Source organism: Hibiscus syriacus, unplaced genomic scaffold (genome assembly GCF_006381635.1).
Source record: "Hibiscus syriacus cultivar Baekdansim isolate YM2019G1 unplaced genomic scaffold, ASM638163v2 tig00117034_pilon, whole genome shotgun sequence".
Taxonomy (NCBI): Eukaryota; Viridiplantae; Streptophyta; class Magnoliopsida; order Malvales; family Malvaceae; genus Hibiscus; species Hibiscus syriacus.
In genome coordinates, this window is record NW_024063533.1 from 3,991,615 (window position 1) to 4,019,430 (window position 27,816).

Here is a 27,816-nt window from a genome sequence, read left to right on the forward strand (position 1 = left end):
AGTTAAGGATAAATATATGTAATATAAAATAGCATGGGAGTATGAAGGACATGATATGGTTAAATTATGAATAAGACGATACTTATTATAAAAAGGATAAATGGATAAAGAAATGAAAAAGATTCAGTTTAAAGGATCATATATGATAAAGGTTATATGGAAGTGTAGATGATAAGTTTGATATGGAAGTAAGAAAATGGTACAAGGTGATGTGAAAAGATTGTTTGATTCTGTAAAATATATGTTTAATCACATTTGAAGAAGAGTTAATGTTGTGTTTTTGGTTAAATGATGATGAAATAAGAATTTGGGCTATTGTTATAAGGTAATTAAAGATAGATTTATGATATTGAGTGATGGAAATGAATGTTATTGTCTAAGTGATGATTGCCATTATATGAATTTTAGAAAGGACAAAGGAAAATACAGAATTGAATAAGAGAAAATACATGAATTGATTGAGGTTACTGGTTATTGTGTATATGATAAGTGACCGTAGATGAATGTATAAAGGAAAAAGGTAGTTGAAGAACTAAAGGAAGAAAAGATTAAGTAAAGGAAGCAACATGAGAACATTAGAAGATATGTTCTTATTGGTATGTGCAATGAAAATTCGAGGACGAATTTTCTTTAAATGATGGGAGATTTGTAATATTCCAAAATCGGCGGTTAGTGACTAAAATAGAAATTTAAAACTTTGAGGTCTGATTTTGAAAGATTTAAAAGTTTAAGGACTAAATTAGAATATTTAGTGGATGATTGTTGGTAATTATTCAAGGAAATAAAGGGTAAAATGGTTATTTGACTAGAAAGATTTTTATCTTTCTTTATTTAGGCTATAAATCACCTGGGAATGAGAGAAAGATTACTCCAGAGACTTCTCCAGCTTTCTTCTTCCTCTCCACCGTGAAGGCAAGCTAAAGGTGAGTTTTCTTGTTGATTAAATTCTTGATGAATTTAAGGTTACTTATTGAACATTAGATAATAACTAAGGTTAAGGAAAGCTTAGGTTATCTTAAAGTCAAAGGATGATGAAGTTAGGGGAGATTAAAGATTAGGAGTTATAGAATGAAATCTTGGAATAGTGTTCATAATAAGAATTGGAAGTTGGATTTGATTTTTCATCAAGATAATTAAGAAGTATGAGGTGTTAGAATTAAATTTAGAACATGTTGCAAAGTAAGTGTAATTCTTGAATTACATATGAAGGATAAGATTTGGAGGTTAAAGAAGTTATTATTGAGTAGAAATGAGATGTAATAACATGTAGATGAACTAATAATATATAAAGAAAGGAAATAGGAAGTGTTGGGTTGGAAAGGAAGAATTCTCGTTCATAAAAATGTGATTTCTAGGCTAGGGGTATCGGTACCCATTCAACAAGTACCGATACCCTCTCAAACGAAAAGAATTACATAATGTAATGAGGGTACCGATACCTCAAGGGGTGTATCAATACCCCCTAAAGGAAAAAAATGAATATTGGTTTATTAAGCTTGTTTAAGTTGTTAGTATCGAATTGCAAGGTGTAGACATCTAATAATTGCCTTAAATGTATAATTATATCAATACAGAGCCTGAACGAGTTTCGGAACCATGGACAAGTAAGATCGATCAGGGGAAAAGATAAGATATTGATATTGACTAGTGAGGCCAGGTGAGTGCATACTAATGACATATAGTGTTTAATGGAAATAAGACTTTTGATGAGTCTATTTCCTACAGTAATTTGCATGAAGTCATGAACATGATTATGTGTTTGTTATGATTATATGTGCTATATGTAATTATATGTATTACATTAATTGTATGTATGCATGACTAAAGATATTGATATGCTTTGTATATGTTATATAATTTGTGTAAAATATTATAATGTAGTAATGGAATAACATGAAATAATTTATGTAATGATATGATTATAAGAGACAAGTTATATAAATTATATGCTACCAATAAAATAATCAATCCTAGGTTTTGTGAATCATAAGAATGTAATATAAACTATATATATAGGTGACTATGAGAAGAATTAAGAGAACAAAATATAAACCAGAAGATAATAAATTATGAGGCTATAAAAATAGTATATGAATTAGAGATATGAACATAAATAATGATACATAAGTGATATAAAGAAGATTTATACTTAAAGAAAATTATGGTATAGTAGTTATAAAGTGAAGAACTACAAAGCTTTATGAAAGAGTATTGTAGAAGTCATGGAAATTGAACTAAATAAATAGATTATTTATGTGAGTGAAAGGTGAAGTGAAATAAGATGAGTAGAAATTATTTATAAGATAGAATAAGACTATTTGAACCTGTCGTATGAACTCTATAAAGGAAGACCTAGGTAAAATCATTATATGAAACAAGTATAGATCATTACTATGTAAATTACATTAAAGATTATATATAAGTACATGCGTAAGTTTATAGGTTATTGATAGGACATATAAGATTATATAACTGTATGATAATATGAAAAAGTGAACTAAGTTAAATGATGTTGAACCCTATGAGTAGAAGTTATGTGATTATAAGTGACATGGTTACATAATCACAAGATATGATACATGACATGAGATATAATAAGTGAAATATGAAAGTGAACCATATGTTTATATGAATATGGGAAATGATATGAAAGAGAATGCCCATGTAATGTGAAATGAGAGCTAGGGGTTTAGTTGTCATGCCAAGAGTCGAGGGTTCAGAGGTCCTTCGGGACATACATAGGTCATTCAGGATAATTTCACATGCCACTCAGTGGATCTTTATACGAGATGTGGTGACAGCATATGTGTGCACAAGCTTAAAGTACTCGCATATCTTTAGTTCTCACATGTATACATGGGCTAATGAAGTGATAACCATGAATACAATGTATATGCTATATATATATATATATGCTTTGTGATATGAACTGTATGACGTGATATATGTGTGTTATGGGTTACTGTATCTCTTGTATGATATACATGAATATATGTTAATGCATATGTGAATAAGAAGAAATGATTTATATGAGGATATAAGAATCTGTTATAAGATATATGACATGAATATAAGAGATCAAATGAACAAGAGATATGAAGGATATATTGTATGAATTACATGATGATGTGTGTATTGCTTGGGTAAATAAATCATATGTTGATTAAAAGAATAGATATAAAAAGATATGATTATAAGATATAAAAGGATAAGAATATTGATAGTGAAATAAGGTTAGAGATGGAATTAGTGTGTAATATGTATATTACATTACATATAATGTGATATTGTTTTAATGTGGCATCATGAGAGGATTTGTTCATGCATGTTTATATAGTTAGAGTTCTTTTATAAGTTTAATGCCTCACTAAGTCATAGAATTAGCATGTGATTGTTTCACACGTAGGTTACAGAAGCGAGAAGAGAAGCTAAGAGGAGCAAGACATGTCAACATCTTCCTTACGAATATCGGATCAGAAACATATTAAATATATGTATTTTGTTTTATAGAATTTAGTTGACATGGAGTTTAAAAATTTGAATGATATAAGCTCTGATATGTTTTGTAAAACCCATTTATGTCAATTAATGTAAAATATTCATTTTATCGAATAGTGAGTTGGATTTCCATCCACATGTAAAGGAAAATGTTTTGAAAAGTCAATGTGACACCTCGGAATCAGATCCAGGTCAGATACGGGTTCAGGGTGTTACAAAAATGAAGGCAACGGATCTTGCAATTGTTGTTGGTGAAGATGACTTTGAAATTGAGTCCGAGAGTCGAAAGCAACAAAAGGGTGAATATAAGTATTTTTGTTATTATTGTTGAAATAGTAATTGAATTAAAGCATTTAAGAACTTTAAATTGATTATAAATTTTAAATGTTGACAGTATGATCGAATGCCAAAGGATGAAGGAAGTTGGCAATCACATCGGTTCGATATGTAAAATGAAATTGACATTGATTATTATTTAATGTTAATGTATTAGTTTGATTAACAAACGTTTATGCTTAATTTTAGGTGAAAAATGGTGTGTTGAAGAAATGGAAGTCAATGACTAATGTTGAGAAGGAACCTTATTTGATACGGTCAAATATGGATAAACAAGAATGCAAAGCTTGGAGGAAAGCACATTAAAAGAAGGTATTCATTAATCTTGTAAATACTTTGATAAAAGATATATAAGAACAATAACATTATATATTTTTAAAAAATGTAGGAAGTGTCGACAAGGTGCATCATAAAAAGAGTGGATTCATTAATTGAACACCTTAAAGAGCATTAGCAATTGAATGTGCTGAAAGAAATAGGGTTTGGATCTTTGATAGGAGTAAGGGATCAACCAATTCGGAGGGAATTGTGTCGATCCTTGGTGGAGCAATTTGATATCCAACAATGTATGGTTAAATATGGTGATTATTCATTTCCTCTGGGGTCCCATGTGTTGTATTCATCTTGGGGGTAGAAAATAAAGGCAAAAGTGTTGTAGAAGTTAGTAAGATTAAGAACTGAAAAGCACTTGCCTCCAAATATGATTTGAAGCAAAAGATGACATATGTTGAACTTGAAGAGGAAATCAAAAGTGGATCTTATGAGGGGATAACCTAAAGGCCCGAGTTCTATTGTATCTTATCGGGATCTTTCTTTGTCCAACGGATGATATATCAACGAGCAAGGACAATATGAAGTTGATTTGCGATGAAGGCTTGAAAGGTGAATTCAATTGGGCTGAATATGTTCATTCGAGATTGATTGAATCAATAATCATCTTTCAAAAGGGCCGTCAGAGATACCTCAGAGGGTGCATAGCAATCTTAGAGGTAAATGAATTGAAGAACGTTTTTATTTTTTATATAAAATGATAATATAATTATTATATAAAATGATAAATTTAATTATAAATGTAGGTTACACTGTTCGATTTTTTGTCAGACTGTAATAGTGTGCCAGCATATGAAAGAACCAGATTGACACGCATTTGTGTATGTGGGAAAGAAGAGGTGGTTAGAGTAATGACGAAGTTGAAGTTGGATAGACCGACGAAGCAAGAAAGGGTAATAAATGTAATTAAATAATATTAAGAATATAATTAATGTATTAATATTGTAATTTAATTTTGAAGGTTATTGGCAAGGAGGTAGAGGAGGCAGTGGAGGAATAAGAGAAGGAAGAAGAGATGGTAGTAGGAGGGATGACAGTGAGGGGGATGACAGTGAGGGAAAATAAAGTAAATTTGACATTTTGATGTCTGAATTGGCGGATGTAAAAAAAATCCTTTTTGATATTTTGCAAAGACAATCAAGAGTCGAAGAGACAATTGAAAGGCTTAAGGGGGAAGTGGGTTGAAAAATAGATGAAGTGGTGAAAGAACTTGAGGAGTTGGGGGTGAACTTAAGATGATGACAGGTGGAAAAATTGATGGAGTGATGAAGGAAGTTGTGGAATTGAGGGGTGAACTTACGGGGGTGAATAGAGTGGTTGAGAAAAAGTTGGATAAAGAGGAAATATTAAGGGTGAAATAAAAGAGATGAAGAGTTATGCGGAGAAAAAATACGATGAATTGAAAAAATATGAAGAAGAAAAGATGAAGGAAGTGAGGAGGAATGATGTGGATGTGATTTATTTACCGGAGAATGTTATATATGTAGATTTGGATTCAGAATGTCCTGCACCCAAGAAGAAGCATAAGGTAATCTGAATAAAAGAAAACGTAATTTGATTTTTATTATTTTGTTATGACAAAAATTTGTATGCAAAATTATAGGTTGAAAAAGAAAAAATTCCAAGCGGATTTGGTGATTACGAAGCTGCAATGTGTGATTATTTATGGAATAGTGGGTTACAATCGACGTAAATGAAATATATTGCTTTGTGAGTGATATTTAAATATTTCATGACAAAATATTAATTCTAATGCTTCATACAGATATGTTGTAATCGAAATGGAAAATCAATTCACTTCAGTATCTGACGTTGAAACGTTGAAGCCTATGGAATGGGTTGGCAGTGCGGTAAGTAGAAAGTAAAAAATGTTAAAACATAATGAATATGTTCTGATTGTGTAATTAATTTTGTTAGGTTATTGATTTGATCGGCTGGACATTATGTTAAGAATCAAATAAGTTAGCGCAACATGAGAAGATTGGCTACCTTTCATACCATTTAGCGGTGAGTTAAAATAATAAATGTTGAAAGTAGTGTTATAGATGGTCAATTAATAATGATTGTCGCATAAATACATAAACATGCATTGGAGGGCAAATCAACTCTTGATGTTATTGCAAGCTTTTGGGAGATGATATTGAATGACTATTCGAAATTCACTGACTGTGACAAGGTAAGACACCATACGAATTGCATATGATGTTTTCGGATATATAATGTTGAATTTTGTCAAATTGGGTATGAAATTTATTGCAGATTCTGATCACAATAAACGATGGTGGTACCCATTGGTATATGTTGGTGTTGTATATGGTTTCTTGTGTTGCAACGGCATATGATAGTCTATTTTCATCTCCAGTGGCCAAAAACAGTGTGAATGATGCTAAGAAATTTGTATGTATGAAAGGAAATTATGTAAATTATAATGCATAATTTTTTTGGATCATAACTTGATATTTTTTAATGCAGATAACAATATTAGATAGATATAATAAGGAACACATTTTTATAGAAGCATGTGGGCAACTAAAGGTCTCATTGAAACAATTCAAATTTGTGGAGCATAAGATGAATGAGCAATTGAATGAGTATGAGATGTTATAATAAATAGAAAACTCAATTTATGCAAATTTCATAATTGACATGTGTGGTATTCAAATTTTTAACAAATATGATTGCGGCATTTATGTGATTATGCAGATGGAAGCGATCAGTTCTAGAGGGTCAACAAATGATTTTGTAAGTAGAATGAAAAATTAGTTTGCGTTAAAATTATTAAAAGTCATAAATGAATATTGTGGTTCACAATACTTAACGTACTGACAATTTGAATATAGGTTGTTAGAGAATGGGATCGTATACGAACATTAAGCGATCTCGTAAGCCACGATCAAAATAAACGGAGAGAGGAGATGACAAAAGCTTCCATCAGACACATGAATAAAAAATGCCGCGATGATGTAAATGTAAGGGAAATTTTTTATACGATTTATAATTTTTTATCTGAATGTAATTATGTATGAGATGAGAAAAGTTAGCAATAGCTTGTTGTACATGTTTCTTATACATAATAGGAGTTATGCTGATATTTACGATATATGGAGATCGTTGCCTGTATTAATCCAAATGTCACTAACATAATTGTCATCATGTGTGGGACTGATGGGCTATTCCATTTCATCTTCGAAAAAATCAGTTGATGTAGGTTGTCTGCTTATTTCCAAACTAAGCTTAACTTGAGGACATGTTAGTTTGTTATGTCCTTCACCGTTGCAGAACTCACATCGCCTAATTTTCTTCTCGACCTTGTTATTTGGTACTTCTTTTCGCTTGTGTTGTTTTCGTTTAGGGTCGTGAACATTGTTTACTACACTGCTTGGGTTGACTGAATTATTCAAACCAAATGACTTTTCCAATTCCTCTGTTAGTATTTTCATCTCATCTCTTGTGGTTTTGAAAGACACATCTGTCTTTGATGCAATGTAGCATAACCGACTTGACGTTGCACATAGAGCAGCGAACCTTTCCATTTGCATTACTTCTGGAGGCACATTCAAGTCAACAAAACTAGGTGCATGATCCTTCTCATCCTTAGTCCACCTACTTTGAATCAAAGACCCGGGAAAATATGTGTAATACAAGTGCTTTAAAATGTGAAGAGTATGGCGACACGGAATTCCGACGGTCTCGAATTTTCTACATGAGTAATTTAGGGTTTCTGTACCAAAATCAAAATTGATTTCAAATGTCTTATTTTTTTCTTTGTACTTTGTCAAAATATAATTTTGACATTCATCTGATAAGGACTGAATCTCTTCCTGAATCTGGTACAGTGTCTCCTATTGAAGTTCTTCTTGGAACAAACGAAAAGATTCGCGCGTATAAGTCTCAGCAGCATGGCTTTCAAGGTCAATCAGTTTTGTGATCTGGAAGGGCTTCGTTTAGGAACTTAAGTAATCCGCTTTTAACTCGTTCATACGCATTCTACCAATTCCTTCTTCAATTGCATAGACAACATCTAAATATGTCTTCTTGTTTTTCAGTGCAATCGCGAGTGAAGTATTCATAGTCTCGCACCTTTGTGCCGAGCCAATATTGGCAAAGAAATGATCGGTTAGATATGCTTGTGTCTATAAGTACCGAGTATTTCCCTTCTCAATCACTCATAGATGCTTTTCGACATTGAATTCCAAAATAATTGAACGCCAATGAATATCAAATTCCTCGGTTGTCCACCATGAAGCCATGCATTTTGAGATTGTTGCTGTAAATTTTGGGTCACCAATGTTAGCTTGTGCATTGCGAGAAATATGCCAAGAACATAATATGTGCTTAGCAGAAGAGATAACAGACTTGATAGCTCTTTGCATTGCCCTATCCCCATCGGTGACGAATGAAAGAGGCATTTTATTCATCATGGCTTCTAAAAAATTCTTTAGCACCCACTCGAAATATTGGGATGTCTCATCAGCGATTATGATAGTAGTAAACACAATTATGTTATGGTGATGATTGACACCGACAATATGCATAATTGGTCGACCATACAAATTATCTTTGTACATTGTGTCGAATGCAATTACATCACCGAAGCATGTGTAATCTGATCTTGATGTAGAATCCGACCAAATAAGATTATGCAATGCCCCTGATTCGTCTACCGAGTATGTCATAAAAAACCCGGGATCATCATATTTTTTATAATCAAAATAAGCAATAAGCGCATTCACATCCCCATTGAAGATTTCCTTTGTTTTAACTCTTTAAAGTGCATTGTAGAGGTCTTTATGTGTAAATCCAACATTATGATAACCCCCTGCCTGCTGTATTAAATAGTTCATTACTTGTGACGTGCCAACACCGACATCTTTCAATGTTATTGCCTCATCGACATCAACCTTACTCACAGCTCTATTAGAACGCATAAATGATGTCATAACTGGTGTGCACAATGCATGATTATGTTTCTGAGAAGACTTACTTACAACCCACTGATCGTTTGTATTTGTTGTTGTAACTACGACTTTAGCCTTATATCCCGTTCTTGTGACTGGTGTATGAGCACGTTGACGATCAAAAGTATTGACTTTGGATACTCAAAACCCTTCTTTGGAATAAAAAAATTCTTGTGCCTTCACATTCCCTTCCATATCAAGCCGTGTTGTTCCCCGACGTGCACTAAAACCATGTTCCCATGCGAATCCCTTGTAAAAGTACCAAGCTTGATCACGTGAAGAGAAGAGTTGACCAACCAATCTGTCAGATTCATCAACAATATGTACTTCATGGCATTCCTCGTTGACTTAACATTGCCTGATGCAGTATGATCCATAACTAATGGTTCCTACATATGGAAAAAATTTGCTTGTGCAAGTTCAGTGGTCCCAACAGGAGTCGATGGAGATGTAAGTAAAGGTTTATAGAACAACATGTTTCAGTGGTGCTTTCAATAGAATGTGGTAGTTGAATGGTGGGTACAACATTAATTTCTTATAACATATTTAGATATGTACAATTAATAACTACAAAATTCAACATTTATTACTTTAAAGTAATAGGTAAATTTACAATGTAAGTGGTAAAAAATGGACTTTTTTAATGACAAAATTAGTAATAGGTAAATTTACAACATTTATTGTAAGTATTGATCCCAAAAATATCGAAACTGATAATTATAAATATAACACCCCCAACCTGAACCCGACCTGGATCCGAGTCCGAGGTGTCACATTGACTTTTCAAACTTTGACTCTTGACAAAATTCAAAGAAAATTTAAAACTTTTATTAAAGTAAAAGCAGTTTATTTAAATAACTTGACCACAATAACTAAAATTAATCAGAGCATATTAACTCAATCCTTTAGTACATGTCAATTATATTCAAAATAACCAAAATCATTTAAATCATCTATTTTCTGATCTGAAATTTGTAAGGGAGATGCTGACCTTTCTTGCTCTCTTAGCTTTTCTTCTAGCTTTCCGAAACCTACGTGTGAAACACTCACACGCTAAGTCGATGACTTAGTGAGGCAAATAAAACTTATAATGCACTTAATAACATTTAACAATGCATGCATGTTTCATTCTATCATGCTATACTAAATCACCTTATTTCATCATAGCATACAAAATCATATCAGATTACTTAACAAAATATACCTACATACACATAAAGCATCATTAACAGTTTATCTTTTAATCACATACTTTTATACTTAAACCCCTTAATCAAACAATATACCCACACACAACATCATATCATTTCTACAACATTTATCATATCACAAACATATATTTGTTATTATCTCATGATTAGCCCATGGACATATGTGAGAACTATAGGTATGTGAATCTATAGAGGTTGTGCACTAATGTTGTCACCACAGCTCGTATAATTACACCAAAGTACCGCGTAGAATTTGCACCGTAGTGCCATATAAGATTGTCCATGAGGACCACATATAAATTCCTTAAGAATCATATACATATACCAATGATCAAGTAAGTGTCTCAAAAGACCTCATACATGATCCAAAGAATACATATACGTCCCAAAAGACCACGTAGAAAATTCCTTAAGAATCATATACATATGCTAAAGACCAAATACGTGTCTCAAAAGACCTCATAGATGTTCCATAGGATACCTATATGTCCCGAAGGACCGCGTAGACCCTCGACTCTTGGCATGCCAACTATACCCCAAATCTCTCAAGACACATCACATGGGAACTATCTTTTATATCCTTTCACATATTCATGTAAACATATCACATATTCATATAAGCTCGTAGCTTTATTCACACATACATGTAATCACGTAGTTCATGTCAATTCTCATATGATTTCATATTCATATAATCACGTAATTCACTTAAAGATAGCACATTTTCATGTAATTCACAGATATCCCTTAGCTTATATCTCTTGATCATTTAAGGACAACTTCTTATCACATATCTCATAGTCATGTTTTCATATATTCATTTCATCATACAGGCTCATAGTTTCTGGTCATATCATTCACATTCTCTGACTTATCTCTTATGATCTGGTAATCACTACACTTATTTCATATAACTTATTACCGCATAATTCACATATAAACACCTAGATCACTTTCACATAGCTTATATAAGTTTTCTGAATCCTTTCATATTACCTGATAACATATATCATATAGGTATATAATAACTTATCTCATTTCGTCTACTTTATGCTTTATTTCTTTGTATTCCCTTAGATTATATAACTTATGTCGTATTTCTAAACATATATATATTACACTTAATAGTATTTTATTTATATACTACTTTAATCCATTTAATTAATTCAATTTCATAAATTCCTTATAATATTTTCATATAACTCCGTAGATCTTTAGCATATAATTTATCATATATATATATCATCACTTTATATTCTTGTTCCCTAATTGATATATTATTCATATTCCATTCTATAATTCAATCTTATTTAGTTTCTTCAATTCTCATTAAATCAAATACCTTTATTTTACTAATTCTCATAACCATGTATTCATATAGTCTTATATTTCATTATCATATTACTTATATTTATTCTCCTATGATTCTTCATAAACCTCTATTTCCATTTCCCTACATCTCTTGACTTATCTTCTATATTCATATATAATTTCATAACTTATTTGATATTCTCTCATTAACACATAATAGTGTTTGTACATAAACCACATAGCACATACAAAACATATCAATTCATATAATCAAGAATACATACACTCATATTCAACTCATGCCTTTAATCATGAATTCATATGTAACGCTTCAGGAAATAGAATCATCGCAAGTCTTCTTCCCATAACACATCATATACTATTGAATATGCACTCACCTGGCCTCACTAGTCAATTCCAATCTCTTATTTTTCCCCTTTGATCGATCTTACTTGACAATGATTCCGTAACTCGTTTAGGCTCTGAATCTACACAGTTATACATTTTAAGGTAATTATTAGATACCTACACCTTGTAATTTGATACTAGAAACTTAACCGAACTCATTAAACCAATAATAACTTTTTCTTTTAGGGGGAATTGGTTCCCCAAATATATTCTGGAATTTCTGGTTCGATTGAGGGGGTATCGATTCCCCTTTGAATGGGTACCGATTCCCCCTTGAATGGGTACCGATTCTCCCTTGAATGGGTACTGATTCCCATTGAATGGGTACCGATTCCCCTAGCCCAGAAATCAAGTTTTGAGCTCGAAAATCACTTCATTTTTAGCTCCACACTTCCTATTTCACTTCCTTTAATATTCTTAACTCAAATATACATACTTAAACTAATTTATACCCATTAATTTCATCTTAAACCTCAAAATTCTATTCTCAATATAGAAATCAATAATCATACCAAATTTTCCATGTTACCCAAACTTAATTCTAACACTTCTAGCTTCTTATTCTCATAGATGACAAGTAAAATTCATCCTCTAAATTCATATAAACCTTCTTATTCAAAATTTCACTTCAAAACTCCAATTCTTCAATCTCCTCTAACTCATTTATCTTTTTATTTTAAGATAACTTAAGCTTAGTTATCATCTAATGATCAAAACTAACTCATAAAATCAACAATTAATTGATTAACCAGAAAACTCACCTTTGCCTTGGAGCCTTCACGGGAAGAGAGGAAGAAGAAGAAAGAGTCTCCAGATAACTCTTTCCCCCACCCCCACATGATTCATATTTATTAAGAGAAAAATATCTTTCTTGTCAAATAACCATTTTGCCCTTTAATTCTTTTAATAATTACTAACAACTTTAAGGAAATATCTACACATAAATCATTGAACTATTCAACTATCCTACTTTTATCCCAAAATTCTGAAATTTTACAATTTAATCACCAACCTGGTATTGAGGATGTTACAAATCTCCCATCCTTTAAGAAAATTCGTCATCGAATTTTCATTGCACACACATTGATAAGAACGTATCTCCTAATGTTCTTATGTTGTCTCATCTACTTATTCTAGTTCTTGAACTAACTTTTCCTTTATTCATTCATTTACTATCGCTTATCATATAAATATTAACCAGTAATCTCATCCATTCCTTCTTTCTCTCCTATGATTCTGCATTTTCTTTGATCTTTCTAAAATCCCTATAATGTTACTCATCACGTAGACAGTACATCCTTTTTCATCATTCACTCATCATAAATCTATCTTTAATTATTTTATAACAATAACCAAACTCTTCTTCCATCATCATTTGACCAAATATGATTAAACATATACTTTACGAAATCAAACAATCTTTATCGCATCTTCACAACTTTGATATTTAACTTTAATTATACAAAACTTCATTCTTTACCATCTCTCGTACTTGTATTTTCCTTCATCAAAACTCCTTTCAAAATATATAAATACTCGTCTACTTGTCTACATCATACTTGATTAACTTAAATTTATCTTTCCTTCAAATCTTATAACTCTATAATCCATACCATTACAGCTAATCAATAATAACTTTTCAATCTAGGCATAAGCCCTATCAAACTAATCATATACATCATTCCAGTTGAAATCCAATCAGTATATTATACTCATTTTATCATGCCCACACTCTAATTCATATGCAGTATTATTCCCTTGTCTCCTTTACTATATTACATTTTCATGATCAACATACATAATCATGTCTGAATTCACACCATACTTAGCTAATTTACCCTGATATCATCTTCTACTCCCTTAACTTTAATACACTTACCATCACCTAATTCTGTTAGTCATCACCAGTTCTTCCAATCCAAAGCATAAACCTTCATTGACCCATTCATATACATTATTTCAATCAGAATTATCTCAACCCATAGTTTACTTAACTTATCCAATCCACATTATTATGATCCAAATATACAACTGTATCCAGATCCACCTCATCTTTGGTTATTTTGTCCTGAAAATATCCCAAAATTTTATAATTCCCATACATTTTTCATCACATAATCTGGTTAGCCAACGCTAACTCTTTTCATCTAGAATGCAAACCCTTATTATAGCCACACTCTTGCTTATACATAATATTATCCCTTTGTTTCAACCTCATATTCTCTGACTTTATATATCTCATACGCTTGTCACTGATGCGCTTATTCTTGAATTCTCCTAACTAATAACCACATCCTTGAATCTTCTATTATTCTTAGGTTAACATTTTCTCAATATACTTCAACTTCTCCACATAGTAACTAAACTACTTCATCTAACTTCTTTACTTCAAAACAGTGGAAACTCTTTAACGTTCTTATGGTGACACTTATTCACCATATTTTATCTTATTCACGTAATAACAAAACTACTCCATATCACTTTTTCAATTCAAACAGTGAAGATCTTTTATCACTATTTTGATATGATTTCAACTTTCTGAAATTGATCTTTAATCTTACGAGGCACTTCCTGAGGTGTACGCTCTTCATCCTGTCTGGCCAGGGTAGGTGAATTGCTATCCCAATCAGGAATATCGCCTCTCACTTCACTTCGAAATTACTATAATCATACTTCTATTATAACTTAGCAATCTAATTCTATTAGCAAAACAACACACTCCTTACAATATCATATCAGAAATTTTCACCTTATGTTGGCATGTACACATTTTTAAAACTCTTTTACCTTCGGTTTAAGCCTAGAATTGGCTAAACCTTAGATCTCATACCATTAAATGTAACACCCCCAACCTGAACTCGACCCAGATCCGAGTCCGATGTGTCACATTGACTTTTCAAACTTTGACTCTTGACAAAATTCAAAGAAAATTTAAAACTTTTATTAAAGGAAAATCAGTTTATTTAAATAACTTGACCACAATAACTAAAATTAATCAGAGCATATTAACTCAATCCTTTAGTACATGCCAATTATATTCAAAATAACCAAAATCATTTAAATCATCTATTTTTTGATCTGAAATTTGTAAGATAGATGCTGACCTATCTTGCTCTCTTAGCTTTTCTTCTAGCTTTCCGAAACCTACGTGTGAAACACACTCACACGCAAAGTCGATGACTTAGTGAGGCAAATAAAACTTATAATGCACTTAATAACATTTAACAATGCATGCATGTTTCATTCTATCATGCTATACTAAATCACCTTATTTCATCATAGCATACAAAATCATATCAGATTACTTAACAAAATATACCTACATACACATAAAGCATCATTAACAGTTTATCTTTTAATCACATACTTTTATACTTAAACCCCTTAATCAAATAATATACCCACACACAACATCATATCATTTCTACAACATTTATCATATCACAAACATATATTTGTTATTATCTCATGATTAGCCCATGGACATATGTGAGAACTTTAGGTATGTGAGTCTATAGAGGTTGTGCACTAATGTTGTCACCACATCTCGTATAATTACATCAAAGTACCGCATAGAATTTGCACCGTAGTGCCATATAAGATTATCCATGAGGACCACATATAAATTCCTTAAGAACCATATATATATACCAAGGATCAAGTAAGTGTCTCAAAAGACCTCATACATGCTCCAAAGAATACATATACGTCCCGAAAGACCACGTAGAAAATTCCTTAAGAATCATATACATATGCTAAGGACCAAATACGTGTCTCAAAGGAACTCATAGATGTTCCATAGGATACCTATATGTCCCTAAGGACCGTGTAGACCCTCGACTCTTGGCATGCCAACTATACCCCAAAACTCTCAAGACATATAACATAGGCACTATCTTTTATATCCTTGCACATATTCATGTAAACATATCACATATTCATATAAGCTCGTAGCTTCATTCACACATACATGTAATCATGTAGTTCATGTCAGTTCTCATATGATTTCATATTCATATAATCACGTAATTCACTTACACATAGCACATTTTCATGTAATTCATAGATATCCCTTAGCTTATATCTCTTGATCATTTAAGCACAACTTCTTATCACATATCTCATAGTCATGTTTTCATATATTCATTTCATCATACAGGCTCATAGTTTCTAGTCATATCATTCACATTCTCTGACTTATCTCTTATGATATGGTAACCACTACACTTATTTCATATAACTTATTACCGCATAATTCACATATAAACACCTAGATCACTTTCACATAGCTTATATAAGTTTTCTGAATCCTTTCATATTACCTGATAACATATATCATATAGGTATATAATAACTTATCTTATTTCGTCTACTTTATGCTTTATTTCTTTGTATTCCCTTAGATTATATAACTTATGTCGTATTTCTAAACATATATATTACACTTAATAGTATTTTATTTATATACTACTTTAATCCATTTAATTAATTCAATTTCATAAATTCCTTATAACCTTTTCATATAACTCCATAGATCTTTAGCATATAATTTATAATTTATATATACATATCATCGCTTTATATTCAAGTTCCATAATTGATATATTATTCACATTCCATTCTATAATTCAATCTTATTTAGTTTCCTCAATTCTCATTAAATCAAATACCTCTATTTTACTAATTCTCACAACCATGTATTCACATAGTCTTATATTTCATTATCATATTACTTATATTTATTCTCCTATGATTCTTCATAAACCTCTATTTCCATTTCCCTACATCTATTGACTTATCTTCTATATTCATATAATTTCATAACTTATTTGATATTCTCTCATTAACACTTAATAGTGTTTGTACATAAACCACATAGCACATACAAAACATATCAATTCATATAATCAAGCATACATACACTCATATTCAACTCATGCCTTTAATCATGAATTCATATGTAACGCTTCAGGAAATAGACTCATCACAAGTCTTCTTCCCATCACACATCATATACTATTGAATATGCACTCACCTGGCCTCACTAGTCAATTCCAATCTCTTATTTTTCCCCTTTGATCGATCTTACTTGACAATGATTCCGTAACTCGTTTAGGCTCTGAATCTACATAATTATACATTTTAAGGCAATTATTAGATACCTACACCTTGTAATTTGATACTAGAAACTTAACCGAACTCATTAAACCAATAATAACTTTCTTTTAGGGGGAATCGGTTCCCTATTATGGGGGAATCAGTTCCCCAAAGACATTCTGGAATTTCTGGTTCGGTTGAGGGTGTATTGATTCCCCTTTGAATGGGTACTGATTCCCCCTTGAATGGGTACTGATTCCCATTGAATTGGTACCGATTCTCCTAGCCCATAAATCAAGTTTTGAGCTCGAAAATCACTTCATTTTCAGCTCCACACTTCCTATTTCACTTCCTTTAATATTCTTAACTCAAATATACATACTTAAACTAATTTATACCCATTAATTTCATCTTAAACCTCAAAATTCTATTCTCCATATAGAAATCAATAATCATACCGAATTTTCCATGTTACCCAAACTTAATTCTAACACTTCTAGCTTCTTATTCTCATAGATGACAAGTAAAATTCATCCTCTAAATTCATATAAACCTTCTTATTCAAAATTTCACTTCAAAACTCTAATTCTTCAATCTCCTCTAACTCATTTATCTTTTGATTTTAAGATAACTTAAGCTTTCCTTAAGCTTAGTTATCATCTAATGATCAAAACTAACTCATAAAATCAATAATTAATTGATTAACCAGAAAACTCACCTTTGCCTTGGAGCCTTCACGGGAGGAGAGGAAGAAGAAGAAAGAAGAAAGAGTTTCCATATAACTCTTTCCCCCACCCACACGTGATTCATATTTATTAAGGGAAAAAAATATCTTTCTTGTCAAATGATCATTTTGCCCTTTAATTCTTTTAATAATTACTAACAACTTTAAGGAAATATCTACACATAAATCATTGAACTATTCAACTATCCTACTTTTATCCCCAAATTCTGAAATTTTACAATTTAATCACCAACCTGGTATTGAGGATGTTACAATAAAGTAATAGGCAAATTTACAATGTAACCGGTAAAAATATACCAGTTTTATGAGAAAATAGGTCAACATAATGTATCAATACTTTTTAAAATTGTGTCGATACTTTTGGTCCAGAATGAATGCCCAACGAGGTGCAGACATAAAGTGTCGATACATTTATTGTAAGTATCGATCCCAAAAACATCGAAACCGATAATTATAAAGTAATAGGTAAATTTACAATGTAACTGGTAAAAATATACCGGTTTAATTAGAAATTAGGTTAACATTATGTATCGATACCTTTTTAAATTGTGTCGATACTTTTGGTCCAGAATGAATGCCCAACGAGGTGCACGCATAAAGTGTTGATACATTTATTGTAAGTATCGATCCCAAAAACATCGAAACTAATAATTATAAAGTAATAGATAAATTTACAATGTAACTGGTAAAAATATACCAGTTTAATTAGAAAATAGGTCAAAATAATGTATCGATACCTTTTTAAATTTTGTCGATATTTTTGGTACAGAATGAATGCCCAACGAGGTGCACGCATAAAGTGTCGATACATTTATTGTAAGTATCGATCCCAAAAACATCAAAACCGATAATTATAAAGTAATATGTAAATTTACAATGTAACCGGTAAAAATATGTCGGTTTAATTAGAAAATAGGTCAACGTAATGTATCAATACCTTTTTAAATTGTGTCGATACTTTTTGTCCAGAATGAATGCCCAACGAGGTGCACGCATAAAGTGTCGATACATTTATTGTAAGTATCGATCCCAAAAACATCGAAACTGATAATTATAAAGTAATAGGTAAATTTACAATGTAACCGGTAAAAATATACCAGTTTAATTAGAAAATAGGTCAACATAATATATCGATACCTTTTCAAATTGTGTCGATATTTTTTGTCAAGAATGAATGCCCAACGAGGTGCACGTATAAAGTGTAGATACATTTATTGTAAGCATCGATCCCAAAAATATCAAAACCGATAATTATAAAGTAATAGGTAAATTTACAATATAACCGATAGAAATATACCGATTTAATTAGAAAATAGGTCAATATAATGTATCGATACCTTTTTAAATTGTGTCCATACTTTTTGACTAGAATGAATGCCCAACAAAGTGTACGTATAAAGTGTCGATATATTTATTATAAGTATTGATCCCAAAAGCATCAAAACCGATAATTATAAAGTAATAAGTAAATTTACAATGTAACTGGTAAAAATATACCAGTTTTATGAGAGAATAGGTAAACATAATATATCGATACTTTTTAAAATTGTGTCGATACGTTTTCTAAATTACGCGTATTTTTTTTGTCTTCATTATTTAAAAGATAAAAGAACCGATACAAACCCCAAGTCAAAAAACCCAAAACATAAAGGCATAATATAACTCTTCCACTTCGACGAATACAAGTGTCCATAACAATTACGATTAGATCTTCAGGTAAATTTATCGATATTTTGCCATAATTTAAGGTTTGATTGATTTACGGATTGGACTCTTTTTTCCTTAATGTCTTTGTGTTCCAATATAACAACATCGACACCCAAATGGCTCCAAAACATCAGAGGCACGGGTCTTCTTAACCTTCTTCTCAACCAATCTCTTCTCAACGACAACTTTCTTCTCAACCAAGCGCTTCTTCTAAACAAATCAGGTCATTCGAAACTTAGAACTTTAGAACCGATGAGGAGAAAGAAAATGGCAGAGGATTTTTAAAGTAAGGAAGATTCGTCTCGAACGTGTTATTAATATGGATTTCATGTTCGATGAGAAATATGATTTTAGTTTTAAATCCACATTTATATCTTGGGGTTGGCTTGAATTCCTTGGTGTAGAACCAAAATATTTCCCCAACCTAGTTAGAGTATTTTACAATAATGCTTCCTTCTATCGTGAGCCTAATAAGAATAATATAATAGGAATTTATACCCATGTCATGGGGAATGATATATATATCTCTCCGGATTCTATTGCTACGGGTATAGGTGTCGAGAATAACGAGGATTCAGATGAAAATGATTTAGATACTACAATCCAACGTTGATAGAAATAACCTAATTCACCTAAATGTAGAGTCGAAAGTGTTTCATAAAATGCTCACTTGGTTTATTCAGCCTTCTAGGGAAAATTTTCAGTGATTCGAGACTGCGATTGTTGGTGGTTAGCAAAGTATAGATCCAAAACGGCTCCAAACATTGCTAAACTGATATTTAACACAATTGTTTATATAGTCACAAAGGGAGCATCAATTTCAACTTCACTACCATATGGATGTGTCATCACCCATCTGTTGAAGAAGCATGAAGTTGATTTTTTGCTTGACTCCCATGTTCGATTAACCGCAAGATTGACATGTTATTAATGACTAGAGCGGGATACAATTTTGTTGAAAAATTCAGTTGGAACTGTGTCAAGGATGTCGTTGGATTAGAACAAGAGAAGGAGCAAATAGACCCTATTGGCCATGAAGACGACCAACCAATGGGAGACGCAATGATGGAAGACACTCCAGGTGGAGAGGATGTCACAATTAAGACAGTGATGGATGAATTATTGTGCGATATTGCATTATTGTGCGATAAAGTCTCCATCTTGCATGACGAATTACGTCAACGACATCAAACGAGTTAGGTAATTAATTATTTACGTTTGTAAACATTTACACATTGTAAAATGTATTTGATTTTCTTTTAACAGATATGGACAACCAAGCGCTCAATGAAGATGAAGATGATGATGATCCAAACAAGTATATCGTGTCAGCAACACCGTCGGTAAGAAACTTGTAATTTTTTATGTCAATGGTGTCCTTGCCTATTTCTCAAGAAATCCAAAAGGTTTTATTTCTGTTCATTTGTTTCCATTATTTTAACATATAAGCGTACAACTTTAATCTCATTTTCTTCATGTTGTAAATGTTATCCTAAGAACAGAAGTATATGGATTTCTGCATTTTTGTTTAGAAAATTTTGTTGTTTCCATTTGGTCTTCCAAGATGAGGTTAGAACTGTTAAGCAATTGAATTAATATAGACAAAATTGTTAATATACAATTAAATGTTAATATTTGAACTTAATTACAATCTCAAGCATAACATCGACCGTGTACTTTAGAAACTACTTTTGTTGTCTGACCAGTTTCTATTCATTTGGGTAAGATGAAAGTCATTACACTTTGCTGACTTTTATTTTTTATGATTTCTACATATTTATGTTCGACTGTTTGTAAACAGGATCAAGGAAAGTGCAAAAAACAAGATAGTGTTACCTACTGTAAAGATCTCTATGATGTTTGGAACACGTATCCTCATTTTAACGCCCTAAATACACTATTGGTCGAAGATTCAGTGGGAAAATGATTTATAATCTGGTAAGTTACATTTATGCCATATGTTTTTTCCAGTTAAACAGGTGTTCATACATTGGTTGATTAACAATTTATGTTTTTATATAGCAATACAATTACATATGTCCACATCCCTTTGACGCTTCCTATTCGGAGGACAATGCTTTAAGTATGACACAAATTTATTCATGCTTATACGAATTTAGTTTCTTTTTAGTAAAATTGTACCTAATTAGTTTGATAATTGAAATTATTTATATATGTCCTCAGCAAAAGGCGGTAACATACGAGAGTATTTGGAAAATTTGTGGAATGCGCCTAATATTCCGAACTTCGTTAGAAATAACCCTTGTTCATCAGATTAATTTCGTTGTGGGTAAATTATTTGAACATTGTTATGTATAAAATTGTTGTGTATGTATGTTTGGTTTACTTATATTGTGTGTATATTTTCATTTGATTCACATAATACACATAATGCACTATTTTCAATTTAAAAATACTAAAACATATAACACAGTATAACATGTGACTTACACAGTAAATATTCCATTCGGATGGGTTGTGCATAACAATCTATCTAACTCCTCTTCTCTTCCATGTGAGTACTTTATTCCCATGTGACAAGTGTGACAACCCCATCAACTCACAACTCAGCTTTGAACTGAATCAATATTGTCTTTTACCGGTTTGATGGTTCATAACGCATATCACTTGAACAATATGAATTAATTATTCAATTTCCATGTTCAATTTAACACTGCATTTCATGTTCATTTCATATTTAATTGGAGTTGAATTAAAATTTTAATTTGAGTTTAAATTTCAATATAAATTTCGGCTCCACTATAAATATGAGCCCGAGCCTTTGTTCCATCCAAACAACAACTTACTCAATGGATGAATCGGAAGGTAACATCAAATTCTATTTCTAAGGTAACAACTTACCTTTTTAAAAACTTATTAACTTAGACAATTTGCTTGTTATCATTGATTATTCATAATTTCCATTGTTTTTTCCCAACTTAAAATGCGAGAGAAATCCCGACCATCATAATTTTGAGTAACAAGCAGGAAGATTGAATATCCGAAGAATATCTTTCGAATATTATCCATTTCAGCCAGCTCATTGAGATAGGTTAACCTTAAACTGAAACCGTCTGAGCGAAACATACTTGATGTAGAAGCAGCTGCAGATTTAAAATCTCAATGGTGATGCATTTGGTTCTCAAACAGTTAAAGCGTCAAAAATGGTTCGGACGTATGATCTCGGTGGTATACGAAAAATGCAACAAATGGCAACTAAAAATCCCAATAATTGAGGGCTACAACTTGTAATAATAATAAAAATAATTGAAGGGTACACGTGTATAAAGTATCGATACTTAGTTAAATTAACAATGTAAACGGTAAAATTCTATCGGTGCAATGATAATAGGCGTACATGACAAGCATCTCAACTTGTCATTTACGACTATTTTCATTATACCAGAGAACTTTTATCCGTTTACATTGTTAATTGTACCGATACTTATGCTTTACGTATGTATCTTCCATTATTTAACATTATTATTAAAAGATTTAGCGTTTAATTCTCGATAATGTTTTGATGCATTTTGTTGCATTACCCGTATGATACCCAAATCATAAGTCCGAAATGCTTCTGATGCTTTAAATGTTTGAGAACCAAATGGATCGCCTTCAAGATTTTAAATATGCAGTTGTTTCTACATCAGCTATGTTTCTCTCAGACGGTTTTAGTTTACGGTTCTTCTATCTTCATAAGCTGGATGAAATGGATAATATCCTGAAGGCATTCTTCGCATATCCAATCTTCCTGCTTGTTACTTAAAATTATGATGGTCGGGATTTCCCTCGCGTTTCATTTAGGTTGATTGCTCTGAATATATAACGACATTTGATCTCTGAATCGTTGTTGGTTGATTGGTCGGGCTTTTATATCCATATTTGCTTATCTGTATACCGATACATTTGAGGATTGTTGAAATATCAATACTAGTTATTAATGTATTTTATATATGCATGCAAATGTATCGATACACATTATTAAAGTATCATTTTCTATAATCTCCACAACAAAGTTTTCATACTTAGAATTTCTAAAAATTCTAAAATTTGATAAAACGGTAAAAATTTTAAACAATCGATTAAATATAACATATTGAAAATAAACACAAGAAACTTGTATGAAAATTGACAAAATATAATTTCGCCTATAAAGTATTGGTACCTAAGAAACATGTATCAATATATGACAATATAACAGGTTGAAAATTGGCAAAACTAATTTCAATATAAATAAGTTAACATGTAACAAATTGACAAAATCAGTTTCCATAACTAAGCTTATAAAGTATCGATACACGTATGAAAAGTATTGAGTTTTATAACTTTGAAACTGATTACTTTATATTAATAGGTTAATATATAATGTAAGATGTAAAAATATACCGGTTTAGTTTAATAGTAAAATACGTTTATATAAATATGTTTTGATACATATATCGATACTTTTTGACACATGTATTGATACCAATGACAAATGTATCGATACCGTACATAAATGTGTCGATACTTCTGTAAGAGTAATGGTATCGGTTTTAAAATAACATAACATGTTCATCATCTTTTTGACAAAACCGGTTTCCATAATTGCGCCTATAATGTATCGATACACATATAAAAAAATATTGATTCTTAAAATTTCAAAACCGATTACTTTAAAGTAATAGGTATATATACAATATAACTAGTTAAAAATTGATAAAACCGATTTTCAATATGACAAATCCAGTAATTAACATATTTTGTTATCGTCGAATTTTCAAAGCCCCGTCAACTTAAAAATACGCTACCTATTATGTTATATAAGCACTACCTAATATGTTATTGTGTTTGATAATATTTCCAATAATTAACCGGTTATGTTATCATCTATATATTTTTGACACATTTTATATTGGACGATAACATAACAGGTTATTACCGTTTTTATTACCAACTCAAATAATAATTCCTATTAAATCATATAACATTTTTAATATAAATTTTAACATATCACTTATTTAACCAATTACGATATTTTTTAACCACCTTATAACAAAACTTCGCGGCCTCTAAAATTACACACAAAGCCACTATTGTAACTGAAACCGACTGATGCAAGAAAAAAAGATATATTATCTATCTTTCACGACAAAATAAAAGTGGCCATCTTTTCTAATAATAGTAGGCATAGTCGCAGGAACAGATAGCCCACGCAGACAAAAATGCTTACTTTTCCTTGGGAACAAGGAGCTGAGATCAGATGTGGGTCAGGACATGTTCTGAGATCAGTTGTTATTCGTTGACCAGTGCAGCATTAGAGAACATGTGAGGCTTTCACACCCCAACCCATTTATAATATTTTTATCCTGTCTCACACTGTTGTTAAAGTTGCTCTTTATGTTATAATTTAATCTTAAAAACAATACTAATATGTTTCTAACAAGACAAGGCCATCTTTGTCTTGTCAAAACAACAAAATCGCTGTTCTTTTGCTCATGTGCATCTCCCAATGCAATTATTTAAGTCTCCTAAAGGTAATAGTAATTCTTGGCATGTGATCGTTTCTTTTGATTTTTCTAACTCCACTCAAGTCTCAAGTGACTGCAAGTCTTTTCATCTAGAACATTTCTTTTAAGTTTAATATTTAATGCATTATACATTGACTCTATGTAACCCTGTACACTGTACTAAACCGGTTATTCAGACGAATCTGATTGATTTTATACAGGGTCAAATCAAATTTCCAATAATTCAAGTTTAGTTAGATTAGAATTAACAGATGGGTTTAAGAATGGAAACAACAGTTGGGCCTGATTGTGGTAGGACAATTTGAGCTCAATAGATGCTTGTTTTGGGTGTTGCGGGCAGAATGAATAAGGTGGCAGTAACCATAAAGTGTGCAAACGCAATAAGTTACCAAGCAAACTGCAAAACAACACACCAGCCAAAATGAAGTTCATGCAGTAACCATGTATACCCTGCACTACAGTAAAATTATTCTACAGCGACGTTTTTAACGACATTTTAAGAGCAAACACCATTAATTTTAAACATATAACGACATTTACATTGTAAACACCAAAAAATATTAACTTTAGCGTTATTATTATTATTATTATTATTATTAATATTATTAATTTACAATTACATATTTTGTAGGACAACCCTTTTACCCAATAAGCCCAATACCAGTTAATTTGGGGCCCAATTCAAGCCAACCCATAACCCATTACAAGCCCAACTCAGTTGGATCCAACCCGACCCAGAGATGACCCGAGCCGGTCCACTTGACAAACTAGCTAGGGTTTCCTCTCAAGTTCCAGCGCCGCTTCACTCTTGGCCATTGGATATAGACCCATTCAACTGTCTAGATCACTCAGAACTTAGGGTTTTAAAAACCCTAAAATATCAACCTCAGCTGCTGCCGACGCCATGGCCGAGCCGAGACATCAACCGAAGCCAGCCGCCATCGCTGAGCCATCAAGCCGCCACCGAAGCCATTGTTATCAACCTACATCAGCAAACACCAATCGACTACCAAAAGTTATCATCAAAGTCAAAAAAGAAAAAGCAATCTAAATCCCTAAATTTTTCAGGATTTCACTTCACCAAATCAGAGAAAAATTACTCACCTACTCCTACCTAATCCATCAACATGCAATGGGATTCGGTGATAAAAAGAATGAAAAATACCTAAAAAAGGGGAGGAGCAACAAGAGGAGGATTCGAACCATTCGAACCAAAACCAGAAAAGGAAAAAACAAAAAGATCGAAAAGAAAGAGAGAGATTCGAACCTAAAATAAAAAAAAAACAAGAGAAAGAGAGAGGGAGTTCTTACCACCGGGATGTCAAAAGGATCATCGGAGCTCGGTTTTTTCGAAAGGTTAACTCTCAGATCTAGCGAGTTAGGGTCGGGTTTAGGCTAAAATAATCTGAGAAATGAGTTAACGGTGAAAGAGGGATTCATTTGGAACAATTTGTTCTCTTCGGCCACCTCCAGCCGCCGTGAGCGCCCCCGTAAACGCCATCGACGGCGGCGGTTGATAACTCCTCTGACGAGGAATATTGAGAGAGTTTTCGTCTCTCTATATTTCTGAAATGAGAGAAATGAAAGGTGAAATGAGATAAGCCTGGTTTTGGGGCTTTTTATATCCCAAGTGAAACGACACCGTTTTAAAAGGGACCTTCAGCGTATTTTCTTAGATAGTATAATTACATTATAGGTCACTCATTATTTGTAATCTATTATGTTAGTCATTTTATGAAATTATGTTTTATTTTATTTTGAGCACTAATAGTTCAATATTTTTATTTTAGTCATGTTTTACATATTATGTAATTTTTTTTTTGTTAATATTTAATTTTGATTGTCATTTGTAAATTAATGATTTTAGTCGTGTTATGTATTGGTGCTTTTACATTTATAATTATGTTTAACCCATTTGGCAACCTATGTTGTGACTCTACGTTTTATAATATTTTTTATATAATAATGCAAGCCTATATATATATATATATATTAATTGAATGTCAGTTATTAATATTTGACTTTTGTTACATTGTTGTTTGTTTATGAAATTGGATTATTTGGCATTATGCGAGTGTGTAGCATGGTGCATATAGGTTTAGGACTGAATTTGGATTAATTTGCATGTTAACCTCATATGTATAAATTGGCCTAATTATATAATTGGATTAAGGATAATATCATTTTAATTTAAAATTGTTTGAATGTCTTCTTAACTCACTAGAGAGTCGTTTTAGAAGATTTTAAATTAAAAGTGTATCACATTAGTGACACCTAAAAATTGATTCATCACTTTAAAATTTGGGAATGGAAGAAAAAGAAATGTTTGGCTATTTAAATTTGTCAAGAAAATGTTGTTATAACTCATATAAGATCTGGTATCGATATTTTTAAATAATTGAATATTTTTTATCTTTCTAAAAGGCTGGGTAATTTTAATTTAATTATTTTGGTGCTTTTGAATATGATAAAATTCACATTGTTTTTGTTTTAAGGGATCAAAAATCAAATTAAGTTTGAATTTATAAATTTCATTACAAAGACATTGATTAATCGACTAGGTACTGATTTAGGGCGTTGTGGGGGTGCTAATCATTCCCCACCCGTAACCAACTCCCGAACTCGATTTTTGGTAATGCAGACCTCAACTTGTCATTTTAATTAAAATTAATTTTTTATTTAAAATGGCAAAACGTTTTTGGGTG